The sequence below is a fragment of the Falco rusticolus genome, chromosome Z, assembly GCF_015220075.1.
Source record: "Falco rusticolus isolate bFalRus1 chromosome Z, bFalRus1.pri, whole genome shotgun sequence".
In the NCBI taxonomy this organism is placed as follows: domain Eukaryota; kingdom Metazoa; phylum Chordata; class Aves; order Falconiformes; family Falconidae; genus Falco; species Falco rusticolus.
In genome coordinates, this window is record NC_051210.1 from 35,587,485 (window position 1) to 35,602,988 (window position 15,504).

Consider the following 15,504-nt stretch of genomic DNA (forward strand, 5'->3'; position numbering starts at 1 on the left):
AGACTCCCATCTGACAGATGCTCCAGTTCCTTAATCAACTTTCTGGATCTTCACTGGACTCACTCCAGTATGTCCATGTGTCTCTGCACTGGGGAGCCTAGGACTAGACCTAGAGCTCCAGAGGTATTCTTGCCAGTACTGAGTAGAGGGGAAGGATCCCCTCCCTCTTCCTACAGGTAATGGTCTTCCTAATGCAGCACAGAAGCCTGTTGGCCTTTTTTGTTGCAAAGGCACATTGCTGGCTCATGAACAGCTTGTTGCCCAGTGGGACCTGAAGTCTTCCTCTGCAAAGTTACTTTCCAGTCCTGGATAGTTCCCGGTGTGTACTGTTGCCTGGGATTATCCCTGCCCATGAGCAGAATTTTGCACTTACCTTTGCTGAACTTCGTAAGGTTCCTGTTTGTCTGTTTCTCCAGCCTACCAAGGTTCTTCTGCTCTATTCTGCACCCGCCTGCTCTATTAACTATTCCTCTTACTTTTGTATCTCCTACAAACTTGCTGAGGGTACACTCAGTCCCATTGTCCAGGTCATTAAAGAAGATGTGACCCCAGCCTTGCTCCCCCCCGCCCCCCCTTCCCCAATACGGACTACTGAGGTACACCACTAGTTACTGGCCTGGGTCTGGACTTGGGCCTGGCCCTTCAGATAGTTTTCAGTTCACCTCAGTGTCCACTTATCTGGTCTGTAGATCTTCAGTTTTCCTGTGGGTGTGTTACAGAGGAGTTGAAAGCCTTGCTTAAGTCCAAATAAACAATGTCCACTGCCCTCCCCTTAGTCACCAAGACAGTCATTTCATTGTAGAAGGCAATCAGGTTGGTCAGATGTGATTTCTTCTTCAAAAAACCATGCTGACTACTACCAGTCACGTGCTTGTCCGTATATTTGGAAATGGTTTCCAGCTTTATTTGCTCAATCTCCCTGCCCTGGAATTGGGGAGATGACCAGCCTGTAGTTCCCTGGATTCTCCATCTTGCTAGGTAAGGTGGCATTTGCTTTTTCAAGATTCTCAAGCTTCTAAAGAACTTTCCTTGAGTGTCACCACCTTTCAAAGGTGACGAGGAGTGGCCTTGCAGTGACATCAGACAGCTCCCCAAGCACTCATGAGTGTATCCTATCTGGTTCCATGGACTTGTGTATATCCAATTTGTTCAAATATTCCTTAACCTTGTCTTCCTCCACCTAGGGTAAGTTTTTATTACTCCAGACTTTCTTGCTGGTGTCAGAGGCCTGGGATTCACAGATTCACAGAACTGCCTGAAGCTGGAAGGGACCTGTGGAGGTCGTATGGTCCAAACCTCCTGCTTAGCTCAAGCAGAGACACTGAAAGTTGATTGCCCAGAAACATTTCTAGGCAGCTTTTGAGTATCTCCATGGGTGGAGACTCCACCACCTCCCTGGGAAACCTGTGCCAGTGCTTAATCATCCTGACAGTAAAAAGTGATTATATGGAACCTCCTGTGCTTCAGTTTATGCCTGCTGCCTCTTGTCCTGTCACTGGGTACAACTGTAAAGAGCCTGGCTCTGTCTTCTTTGCACCCTCCCTTCAGGTATTTAAATACATTAATAGGATTCCCCCAAGCCTTTTCCAGGCTAAGCAGTCCTAGCTCTCTCAGCTTTTCCTCACAGAAGAATTGCTCCACTCCCTTCACCATCTTTGTGGCCCTTTGTTCAGTTCTCTCCAGTAACTCCATCTCTCACTTTTACTGCAGAGTCCAAAACTGGACAGAGTACTGCAGGTGTGGCCTCACCAGTGCTAGAGAGAAGGAAAGGATCACCTCCCTTGACCTGCTACAACATTCCTCCTGATGTAGACCAGAATACCATCAACCTTTTTTTGATGCAAAGGCAGTGCTGGCCTATGTTCAATTTTGTGTCCACCAGGACCCCCAGGACCTTTTCTGCAAAGTTGATTTCCCAATGAGTGGCCCTAACATACATTGGTACAGGGGGTTGTTCCTTTTCAGTGGCAGGCATTTGCACTTGTCCATGCTGAACTTCACGGGAGTCCTCTCAGCCCCCTTGTCCAGTCTGTCAGTGTCCCTCTGGATGGCACCATGACCCTTGGTGTATCAGCCACTCCTCCCAGTTTTGTGTCACCAGCAAACTTGCTGCACATACACTCTGCGCCATCATCAAGATCTTTAATGAAGATGTTGAATAGGGCTGGACACAGTGTAGACCCCTGAGTTATATCAGTAGTCAGTGGCCTCCAGCTAGACTTTGTGCTACTGATAACCACCCTCTGGGGCCAGCCATTCAGACAGTTTTCAACCCACCTCACTGTCTGCTTATCCAGCCCACAAATCAACAGCTTGTCTATGAAGACAAATTCCTGGAGGCAAATCTTAACAATGTCCTGAAGATTCCTGAAGGCAAATCTTAATAATGAGGTGCAGGCAAAAAAGTCATTCAGTAACTTGACCTTTTCCATGTCTTCCATTATGATGGCCCTCTCCAAATTCAGCAATGGACCTGCAATTTCGCTTTGCTTCCATTTACTGATGGTACACATTTAGCAGCCCTTTTTGTTACCTTATGCCACTTGCCAGAGTCAACGCCTGATGGCTCTGAGTTAGTAACCTGATGTCTTTTCAGATGTAATTCATGCTGCTAAAATTTCTGCTGGATCATTAATTGAAAAACATCTGTGGAGTGAATACATAAGCTGAAAACAGCTACTATAAGCTTCTGTCCAAGACACACCTTGTCCTGCAGCAATAAGTAGGATGCTCAATGACACAAAGATATCACAGGCAAAAGACCCAGGAATGAGCAGGCAGAAAAGATACGGAGCATCTCAGGGAAGTTTTTTGTTGAAATTTCCTAGGAACAGCAGTGCTACTGCTGCTGTTGTTAAGAAGACAGTTACATGCTGAGGACTGAACTGGACACTAAATTGGCCAGCTTGACTACCATCATGACCAGAGATAGCTGTTTAGTCCTATGATACTGAATTGTATAAACCATTGCATATTTGGGATTTGAAAACCTGGGACTGTTATCCAGTTACAATTACATGGTGAATTTATTTGCCCCTTTCCTGTTCTTTTATAATAATGTTAGATGGTTATAGACAAAAGTCTGGCTTAATTTTGCTTCCTGCAAACCTAGTCTAAAGCACCACAAAGAGCAATAGTAATGTTCTGATTACAAAAGAAAATGCACTGAGGTGAATGTCACCAACACTGGTAGGAAAGGTTCTGTATGCGTTTCTATCTGTTAGGATTATAGAAATAAGAGAATCTGCGTTCTGTCTGTTTTTGAGGGATTTTTTAGGCAGTGACATTTCCTACTACAAAAGGGAACAAATGGCTCTTTCAATTACTGCCCTATATAATATCTTTTTTGTTTACTCTAGGCTGCTTAGACTTGCTCAATGGGGTGGTCATTATTAGTGGCAATGAATATATGCCAAATTGGTCTCATCATAAGGCTGTCAAGACAGATTCACCCACAGACCAATAAAGGTAAAAACTCTGGAGAGCAGCAAGTGACCAATTAAATTATTGCTGGTGGCATGCAACAATTAGGAGAAGGAGGAAATGACAGTTTTGTGAAGCCTATTAAGGAATACCTCTGCAACTGAAGCAACTCAATATGGAAGTGCTCTAAAGTTTTCTGTAAATAAAAAGCAACTGATCTTGTGATGGCGAGCTGTGCACTGTAGATTACTGTATCAATTTCAGATTTTACAAAGGAATACCAGTAATAAAGATTGTGTGTGTTTACATGTGTCTGGAATTAGAAGGCTTTTCCCTATAAATACACTTAAATTCATACCATCTTTCTGTCTAGTTCACGTACCTAATTTTGGCATGTCAGACCACATAAAGCTGTAACCCAAATTCCCGTCTTTGAGGGCATGTAAGTGCTAAAAGAGGAGCATGAAGCTAGCATGATTCCTGCCCAACATACAGGATGAAATAGTGTGGCGCACAGTTTCTGCTACTTGACATAGGAGCTCAAGTAATATCAGAGTAGTCTTGAGTTTGCTCAGAAAATAAGCAAGATGGATGGACTGGGAATGGCTTGACACTAGTAGACACTGTCAAGGCAGCCACTCAGTAGGATCACATTTGGACAGCACGAGGGATCTAGTTCTGTGTCTACTTTCTAATGAAATAAAACTTTGCTTCGGATGCAAGTCTTTCAACACTGCCAACGAAACATATTTAGATGTTCTACCTGTCTTATTCTTGCAAAATATTTTCTCTCTTTTCTTTTTTTTTAATTTAAATTTTTTAAACATTAACTCATTGTTATTTCATATTTTGCTGCCATCTTTTTCTCCAGCAAAACTTCATGTGAACAGCATTTTCTGTTCTTTCCCACCCACCTTGAATGGGTGAGATTGGTGGGGGTTGGGGAGACACAAGCTAGCTGAACTGCTCAGTTTTTCTAAAAGTTCCCTCAGTTCCTGAGAAATTGAAAAGGAGTCCTTCAGAGCAGAATATATTTATCATATTTTGATGCAGAAGTGACTTTTGTATCAAAGGACTGTATCAAAGTAAAGTGGTTCAGAAAGTGCTTTTTGCAGCCAGATGGGGTTCATAAATCAGACTTATACGACAGATTGCAGTAGGCCATATCCTCCATAAACCATATTTTTATCATGCAATGTATCATTTTTTTAATAAATTAATTTTTAGAAAGGATTTTTTAAATCTGCACCACTTTCATTCAGCCATACGAGTCAATGATAGTTGCTTCTTCATCTGCCCTCACTTTGAGAATAAGACAGAAGGAATTTCTGTTATTTCATGGGCCATTTATAGATGAACCCATCTTTACAGAAGTCTTTGATGGAGGATTGTAAAGAATTTCTGTAGGTTGGGTTTTTTTATTATTAAATGGAATTGTGCAAGGAAGGGGAATAGACTAAAAGATGAGTGTCATTTGGATGACATTATTTAGCCAATTAAAGCTACACCAGACATAATTCTAAACTCCTAAATTCTCTCAGAATCTTTGCAACATCTTTGCTGTTGTGATAAGGGTAAGATTAGCTTCTGGAAAAGCAGTGTAAAAATGTAATCTAGAAGAAAGCAAATAATGACAAAAGCAAAGGATTGACATTACTGGACAAAACTATACTGAAAGCTGCAATAAGTTTAAAGCCAATTTTCTTATGTGCTGTATCACTCTTTATGAAGCTTCAGCCCTGGTAAGCTGGTAGTGATTGTTGAGTTTCTAAAAGGCCCCCCCAGCTTCAGGAAAGGGGGGACAGGTTGCTTGAACTGAACAGGTTTGGAGGCAGCAGGATTCCTGCAGATGTTGGAAGAGAAGGACTGTGAACTATCCACTCAGGTAGCCTTCATTACTGGGATTACAATACACACCTTAAAGATTTTGAGAAGGAGAAAGCAGTATTGATAGTGCATATGTCTGTAGAGAGAAGAGGAATGATGGTGGCCAACAGCCCACTGTGGTCCTGTATGAGGTTGTTGGGGGCTAGCTTCAGTTTTTCCTGTTTAGCAAAACCCTAAGATGACATTGACAGAGGATTGCTATGCTAGTCTCAACTATCTGCAGCAACCCTATACCTGCTCTAATTTATACTAGAACTGGTTGGGTCACATTAGATTAACTGACAGTCACTACTTGCACTGTTGATATTGTACAGGCAACTATGGCAATACATTTGCAAATAGGCAACTAGTGCTTCCAGGCTTGGAGGGAAATACAGGACATCCTGAGGAAGCACAGGATGACAGAAAGAAATAACTGCTGTGGACATGTTGTGCCACCTCTTCGTTTACCTAGAGAAGAAAATAATTATTAGATATGTCCAAATGTCACACAAAGGAAAGACCGTCCGTCTTTCAGCCTTGCACATGAGTGGGTGTAAGAAAAAAAGGAGAGTGGAAAAGATGCTGGAGATGAACTTGGAGGTGAAATTCCCAGTAGCTGGAAGCACAGTAACAGGGTGCACATAGTGCCTACCTCCTTGCAGTCCATGCCCAGACGCCCTGCCTGCCATGGTTATATTGCTAACAATGAGAAGTCAGGAAGAAATATACTGCTTACCCTGGAAAACAGGTTGTTAACATGTTCACGGGAAACAGTGAGGATATAGACATCACTGAAGCTAGGGAACTGTTCAAGAAAGACCATGTTGTCAGAGCTGAAATGGCTCAGAGGACCTTGCTGGCAGAAACTGGTGGAAAACACCTCCAGGCACAGGCGTTGTTCTTGAACAAATGCCAAAGGAATCAGATATAAATTGCTTTGTCAGCTAGTGTATTTTAGATCATGGGAACAATTGGTTTGCAGCTCAAAGTTTAATCAAAGCAATGCAATTGGACAACCTGCTAAAACATGTGAGATCAAGATGCCTTTCCTAGAAATAAGATGCCATTAAGTGTCATCATCACCATTACCACTGACCATTTAGAAATCCTCCCAGTTTCAGCGTAGTAATCAGTTTCAATTAACAATAATGGTTTGCGGAGGGTACCTGTCTGGCTTGAGTAACCTTTGACTGATTGACAGTACATGCTCCATTTTACATAATGCAATTTGCGTAACCATTTGCATAATTTTGCATAATGCATTCTCTTATTAAAGAGATTGTAACTCACATGAAGTGTACATTTTTGACAAGGGCAATTATATTTACTGTGTGAGGAAAAATTTGGCAATGTCCTTATTTTTCCCTTGATAAGCTTAATAAATTCGATGGAAACCATGCTAGAACACAAAGTTAGGATGAGAACCATTAGAAACACAGGCAAATCTGAAGCAGAGTATGCAATAACATTTTTTTCATTATGTACTTTGTTTAAACATAAGTTAGCAACCCAGCACCATGCTAGCCAATCTTCTTCTATATTCCCTGGAATAAATGTCTTTCTGTGCTTCCAGAGCTGAGCTCACCACCATACACACAATGCCTCATTCTTCACCAGCATAAGATACCACTGACAAGCCTTTGTTGTTAGGTTTTTCAACAAGCATCTTATACAGATGTCTGGAGTCGATTCTGCTTGCTATCACAGACTAATTCATCTTCATTTTTCTCCCTTCCTCTCTTATTTGACACATGGCTAGCAGGCCTCTGAGGTCCGTTCTACTTCTTGGCCTGTGTTTGTACCGTTCACAATACACCACCATGTCCACTTGTGGACCTCAGTGCACCCCAGTAACAAAAAAGCCTCATGTGTTTTTTGCCTTACACTGATTTGTGCTTCACCCTTTAATAAAATTATATACTGAATTAGGGTCTTGCAAGGCCAGCTTTGCAGAGATAATGCTTTTTTTTCTATAATATGGTAGCATACAATCTCTTGTAAGGTATGAAAACACTAATCATAGGCATATGAACTTGAACATTACAGAAATCTCTGTTGTAGTAACTTTCAATCATTTCATGTATAAATGCTTCAGTAAGTAGAAATACCAAATAACAGCAAATGACTGGACAGATATACATACATTTGCAAAGAAACATATGGTTTCTAGCCATGCAATTTGCATTAAGATCAATGAGTTCTGCAGCTAAGTCCCCTTGCAACACAAAGTTCAACTGAATGGTTCTGGGTTTAGAAGTCCATAGCTAGACATTCAATGGCAAAAAATATATGTTCTGGAAAACCGTTCTCTGTATCTGCTTACAAAGGCTTACTTCTACCATTGTGTAGATCTTCCATTTTAAATGCTCCTCTATCAGACTCAAGAGTGCAATTAACCTGGTCATATACAAATTTTCAAACTTTTGTCTTTGGTGCCTCTTGCCTGAAAAGGAGGGGAAAGAAACAGTGCCAATAAGAGGGAACATGTCTTCATGGATCGGTGAAAAAGAACCTCAAAATGAGAACACATCTGTCTTGTAAAGGTTGTCTTTAGATAGGGTCACCATACCTTTGAACATACTTGTTCTGAAACTGTCAGATGCAAGTTACCCTCAGAATAATATTCTGTTTGCAACTGTTCAGTGTTTTGCTTGCGTCAGCTGGAAGTGAGCAAAAGTGTATCTATCACCCCTAACCCATCCCTTAAGTGTTATACAGCTGAAGCCTACTCCTGCCAGCCACTGGCACTGGCAAGCAGGCAGAGGCATTTGATGCCTGCTCAGAAAGAAGCAGGCAGCAAAGAGCCATCCAAGCTGGATCGAAGCCACTACCAGGTCCAGCTAAAATGTAATGAAATCTGGCTTGTTCTCCTTCCCTTCCACACGTGCTAGATATTGGCCTTTCTTTAACTCACATCAAAGCTTTATCTCCCGAAATAACTGCACAAAATCAGGAGCCATGATGTGAGTACCTTAGAATTTGTATGTGGTGGAGTATTTTCAGTCCTGCATTAACTCCATTTGCAGCTGCTGGAGTCATTGCCTTCAATTCAATAGGATGAAAACATGAAAAAAGGACGCTGCATGAGTTTATCAAAGACTGTAGAACAAAATCACAGTAATTAAGAGCCACTGATGAAAGAACAAAGTGTGAAACTAATGACAGGCTAATGGAGAAAGGCAGATTGAAAGCATTACCACAATCTGAGATGAGCAGACAACTGTGACAAAGCAAGAGGGAGGACAGCTCCCTGCTCTGCCAAGAGTCCCATCTTTGCCTCATCTCCCACACATTTTCCATGCTTTGTAAAGAAATCATATCAATAATGCAGCGTAGCATATAATGATTGTGTTGTAGTTCTAGGACCAGCTAGTAGCAACCAGAAACTCTGATGGGTTTTCATTAAGAAAATTGATGGACTATGGTGTCTATCCTTGTTGGCACGAACCAGTAACTTTCCTCTAGCTTTTGCTCTTGTAGTGTTTTTTGAAGCCAATAAAAATGTAGTACCATTTGATTGCTGGTTAGTTTTAAGAGAACAAAGGCATAAAATCCCTCACCATTTTAGCACTGAAGTTAACTGTTCATTGAATAGTATCTAACTACATAAAAATGAGGGACCTCTTTTTTTGTCACTCATGTTCACCTTTTTTAATTAAAAATTCTTTGTCAAGAGATGTGTATGCTTTGGCCCTTCTAAGAGACATTCAAATATGGGAAGAGTATGTCTGAAAGCTAACCATATAGTATTGAGATTTGAATCAGGTACTTAGACCAGGTGAGGCAGAGCTGATTTCTGTTGAAGTCAGTGCTCTTCATTGTTTATTTTAGGTTTGATTCTGACCCAGTGTACACTCAGCATCTCCTAGCTGTGGAAGGAGAGGAGATCTCAAGCTCTCACCCACCTACCAGTGGGTGGGGGGGAGCCATGGGGCTGTCTGAGAGGGTCCCTCCAAGGGACCAGCTCAGATTGTGATGTGTGCAAGAAAAAAGCAAACCCTGAGTGCAGGGCTGCCCTTTCCTGTGGTCACCTTACCACCTCTGTGAACTTAGAACTTACAGTGCCGCAGCGCTGGTATCCTCTGCTCTACCCCACATGCCTTGATGCTTTACCAGTCTCCATTTCAACATTCATTTAAAGCAGTGGGGAAAGCTCTCCAAAAGAGGCTAGCAATGAAAATCTGTAAGGTTTTCTAATTCTATTATTTTTACATCCCTGTTTAGGTATTAGACTATCTCAGGGGTTTAGTTTAAGCCATGGCAGAAGTCTTGATAGCAAAGTGGAAATCTCAGTGTATGTTCTTCCATTTGATTTTAAATTTTTATTCCTCACTTCCCCAGAGAAATCTTTCTTAAAATCAATTTTTCAATTCTAGGAAATCAAAGCACATGTTCTGTGCCTCTTAAATGCACCTTTGACATCCCTCTGTTTTTTTCAGTGGATGACATTTTACAAGCTTTTACTTCTCCACATAGAGAGCTGCTCTTTGGTATTTTAGAAATAAAGCATTTTAATAACTCTTGAAATAAGTGTGAGTTGAAGATAATTGCTGTCTACTTTCCAAACTGCATTGCTCAGTTCTACCTGCAAAACATATTTGTAGAATATTTTCACTTCATATTTATAACCTTTCATTGATTTCAGATATGAATCCATTTTCATTTGGGATTCCTATTTGGCTTCAAAGCTTTTCTATGAAAATAATGTACATATGCTTAAATATTTCCATTGTAAGTCAGATACATTAGATGTTATTAAGTTGGCTTTTTTCCTCCAGACAAAAGGGGAAATGTAAACCAAAACATCTAATTTTAACATCAGAATTTTCAGAGTTGCCATAGTAATTAGTGCTAACATTTTTAGTGTTCGCATAGTTCCCTTCAATGTGACAGCCTCTGTGATTACGACAAGTGACTCCCGAAAAGAAATGTGCTTACAGTACCACAGTGTCATCTGGCTGGCAGTGCCTGGTAGTATTTGGTGTAGTTGCAAAACAGACCCCTCAGAGGGGTAAGGGTGGAGGGGACACCTTCAGCACACTTTTTTTGTGTGACCACTTTGTAACTAATTCTGAACTTGTTTAGGCTTGTGCATTCATATTCTGTTCCTAAGTGTAATATTTTGCTCACAAAATGGATAGGAATTACCAAACTGATTAAGGCATGTAGCATTTCCATGGTACCTTGACTGACCTCCTTGAAGGGAGGGTTCAGAGCTTCTTGTAATGGGAACTAGGGAAAAAACAGAGACATAATTGTCTTTTTAAAATTCAGAATGTCCTGACAAATCCCTACAGTTTGACAAATTTAAAGTTATTTTTTTCAGTTTTAGGAATATAACTGTAATTGTGTTAGAAACTTTGAATATGTAATTTTTGAGTTAATAAGAACATAAGAAAACGTGTCAAGAGAATTCATTTGCAAACTAGATTGGTATATCCTTGCTGTCTTCTGCTTCAACAGGCATCTGTGAAGAAGCCTATGCAATTGTTTCACCATGGAGCAATGCACTTAGCACTCAGCACATACTAGAGGGTCTGGGAAAAATGCAGTTTTACCACATGAAGGTAATGGGAAGGACAAAGGATGACAAAAACCTGTGCCTCCATAGTTGCCTTTGTTGCTAGGATCCATAGTCTTTCTTCATTTTAAGAGCAGCTTGAAGAAGATTAGCCCTCTATATACTCGTCAGCATACTTCTTTGTATGACTACAGTAACATTCATGGCTCAGCTTTCCATTTTCACGGTATTGTACTGCCAGAATGCTAGATTTCCTGGGGATAAAAAATAACAAAAAATACTTTGGGGCTGCCCTACCTGCAGTGCATAGACTTAATGAATTAAGTGATGGTCACATTTCTAAACAACATTTAATTCATATTTAGAACTTGAAAAAAACTAGATAATGTGACTCAAAATTAATTTTCAACTTTTTAACACTTGAAATCCCAGCTTAAGTAAGTCTGGGCAAAACAGTAAACTGATTTAAATATAAGATAAATCAGCATAGTACAAGTTACATTCATTTGCAATTCCATTGACCAAAAAAAAAGAAAAAAAAATACTGACTTGAGTTCAAGTAAGAAAAGGTAGGCAGATAGATAAGGGTTCACTCAGCACTGGTTTTGAGTGTTCAATAATCTTTATGCCTTTTTCCTGGGTGGAATGGCTCTATGAGAGAGTTAAAGGGAACTAAATCATCTGTCTGCTCATAAATAAAGAGCAGGTGTGGGGAGAATTTGTGATCAAACCAGCAGGAGCCTGCTACAGTGGGCTTAAACTCTGAGTACGAGCTAACAGAGGCTTCTGACATGTATGATACAGGCAGGGACTGTATATGTTAATTTCACTTTTGCAACATTAGGAAAATTTAAGAAAATCTAACACATTATGAAGTAACTTGAAATTAATCTCCCTTTATTTAATTATCATGAATTATTGCAATAGAGACTACCTGTAAAAAGGTGTAATGTTTCTTTCCTTTTTATGTATTGCCTTCACAATATTTTATCTTGCTTTCATATTTCTATTTTCCTATGTACTCTGCCTTTATTTTATTGAAAAAGTGGCTTTGTCCTAAGATGTTCTGTACATATTAAAAGATATTGACATAAAGTCTTAGAATTGCTGGGACACTCCTGTTCTTTGTGAGGTTTTTCTGCCTCAGGCTGTATCCTGACAATACACGTTTGAGCCATGGAAAGCACAACACTACGCAAAGCAGAATTTCCAAGTTCAATGCAAGACTGTCACAAAAGAAAAGATTAGAAGAAAATACCAGCACATGTACAGCTTCTTCATATCACAGACCCTGAAACCAATAGGACTATTTCTATTGTACATAGCTGAACTATGTGCTATATACTAATATATATTGTATACTAACCCACTTGCTCTGTTATGGTTGATATAAAAGTAAGCTAGAAGTAATACAGTCTAATAACCTAATTACTGTCAGTTAATTTGGTCTCTTCAGTTTTTCAAGTTCAACATAGTCTACAGTATTTCAGCCCACGTGAGATGTCTGAATAATCTTGCAGGCATATGTGAGATATTTGGTGTCATGTCATTCCTTGGAAAACTGGTGAAATTTTGAAAACTCTTGTCCTTCCTTGATTTTTTGAAGTTTTTTCGTTAGCTAGATCTGATTAAACCGCACTCTGTCAAAGCAGATTTAGTCATAAAGATTAGTGAATGACAGACCTCAAAAGGATTACTAGTTTAGGTGAAATGCCCTGAAGTTCAGGTTCTCATCAAAGATCCTTGGTTGGGAAACTGGTCAGAAAATTTCCCCAAGAACAGACTTTTTCCTGAAAGACTTATAATTTCAGGGCAGGAAATGTTATGGCATCATGTCATGCTATATATTTTGTTATCTTCATTTCTCTGAAATCAGGTATATGAAAATGGACATAATTTACAGAGACTGAAAGAAATTATTTACAACCACCAGGAGAAAGCAAAGTTAATAATAATTCATTGCAAAAATCAGATGCAATCAGAACATCCTTTAACTAGATCCTATACCACCAGGTGAGAAGGGTCTAAGTTTCATCACTAATGCACAGAAGTAGACAATAAATAAAGTGAATGAAAAAAGAATACAAATTCATGAATGTGATTGTATTACTTGCTAATTATGTTTCTATTGTTGATTCACTGAAAATTCAGCTTGACTGGAGAAACAACAGATGAACAGCCATTTCTTTATCTTATTACTGAGCTCAGTTTATTGATGAGGAATGTATATTCATTCTTTTGCATTAAGAAAAAATATGTGATCATTCTCATCTATCACATCAGTTACATCAAATGGAAACATTTGCAAACCCCAAGGCTCTCAGGAGAAATTTCATACTTATGCTGTAAGATAACTTCCATATAATGGTTCAAGTAGGACAATACCAAAACTGTTGTCTGGCAAAGAACAGGCTCTGATTTCCCTTAAGGTGTAGAAATTACAAAGGAAAATGCTTAACTTCAGTTGCTCTGGGTCAGGCAGTGAAGACCTGTGTTTATGACATTCAAAGTTTAAGAGCGAATATTTATGGTAGATTTTCATACACAAACTCTCACCAGATGAAATATGTGATGCTCTAGGTTTGGTTTCCTCCCCTAGCACCAGAATTAGCTGGGGACCCAAAACCAAGGTAGCACTAGCATGTGCTTCCCCTTGTAACAAACTCTGCAACAGCCTTTTGCGGAAATGGAGTTTGCTGTCCTTTCCTTCACACACCTCTAGTCCTTTACATTGGTTAATTGTTAATTATATTCTATGTAAGGAAACACTTGAAAGTGTGAAATAGAGGTAGGTGTATGACAGACAGGAAGATTTTGCATTGGCTGCTGGTGATCTCGTATTTATGTCTATAAGATCTCCTAAGCTCACAGCCAAGTCTGATGATGCACTTATGTGTAAGGTCATTTTCATAAGGCTTTACAGGTAGCACGTTTCTGAGTCATTTGGCTTATGCTCCCCTGACTTTCAGAGCTACTGCAGGCTTGTTATATTTTCCCAGAGATATGTTGCCTGATTATTGATTTATTTCTCTCTAAGGTGTGACGCATAATGGTCTTCCTTGCATGAAGATTTTCTTGTACTATAAACAAAACTAAAAATAAGAGGAATGGAAATGGGACCAAAGAAGAGAGTGTTTGCCAGTGTGTGCTCTCAGTTTACTGAAAAGCTGGACTTGAAGTGGTGTTTCCCGTGTTTTCCATTTGCAGTCATTATGGGCTGTTGTTTAATGAGCTAATCTCATTTCAAAATACTACAATGTATTATATATAAACTCTTTTAAAAGTATCTTTTGGAAAAGTGAATATTGAAATATAGCAAATAAGAGCCCCAGACAAAAGATGTGCCACTGAAAAATACACAGAGATCTTAAAATTGTATGTTTTGATTGAGTTCTTTATACCAATATAACATCAGGTGTAAAACCTCACCCACACAACAGTATGTAAAAATTATGCCTCAGCTGCTGGCTATATCTGTACAATTACAAAACATCATCAGAACCCTAAAGAATAATATTATACCAAAAAAAGATCTATTTCTATCATTGAATTAGTCTTTAGTAGTTAATTTCAATCTTCAAAGATTACATATCTTCCTTTGATTTAATTGTGGGTTGCTCTAAAATAGTATCTGTCAAATCTACAGCCATGGCTTTGAAAGCTCTGTGTTTGTGAAAGACCAGCTTGAATCTTTAAAACAGTGGAAGGGTAAATGTTTCTACTTTAACTACGCAAAGAGTAAGAAATTTTGTGGCATTTCTAGGCAAGTGCTACCGTGCCCCAATCGTTTTGGTTGAAAGAGGGAGATATCGCCCATTCATCCTCACATTTGTGCTGGAAGAATAATAATTTGAATATTGCAACAAAAAAGTCTACTTTTTGAAGGCATTTTTTGGTGTGTGTGGGGGTCTGTTACCATGCTGACAAATGCCAGCCCCTTTGAATGCAGCCTATCAGTACTTTTCCTTAAAGAATTCATAACCACATGTGACTTTTGCAGTAAAAAAAAAGGAGAAAAACAATACTAGTTTGATCAGAGGCCTCGTACTGTATATCAGAGGTACTTTCTAGAGCTTTTGACAGTCATAGTGACGCGGTCTGCAATACGTGAGGAACTTTTGATCCAAAATATAATATATATATTTTTATATATATATATAAATAAATATAAAATTTGCGAGCTCTGCCAATTTAAGAAAAGATTGAAACTTTTATTATTTTGTTAATACCCTAAATTCCCAAGTCACCAACAATGTTCAGTGAGATAAAAGGTGAATCTCCAGGTTACACTGCCATGAAGCATTGCATCACAGCCAGCAACCAGTGCTGGAGCAAGCAGGCAGCTGAGTGTACAGTGCTCTGTGTTTCAATAGCTCTGAAGTGACCCCTGTGAATGTGGGAAGGAGTAGTAACATGAGTTCAGAATTTCAGGAGAATATTTATAATTAAATATTTAAGCTTAAAGGATGACAAGTGGCTTAGTTCAGATGATGCATTGTCTTTTAATCATGTAAAAGATTATATGGGTTCATGTGACTTCTTTTTTTTAAGATTGTAATTCATTGTTTTAAAGCATTTTTCTTTCTCAGTGTAAAAGATTCAGCTAAATGTGAACAGTCCCGTGAAGAAGAACACCAAATACTGGAGGAGAAGTATTCGGTATTTTGCAATGCAGCATCTTAGCAGATTCA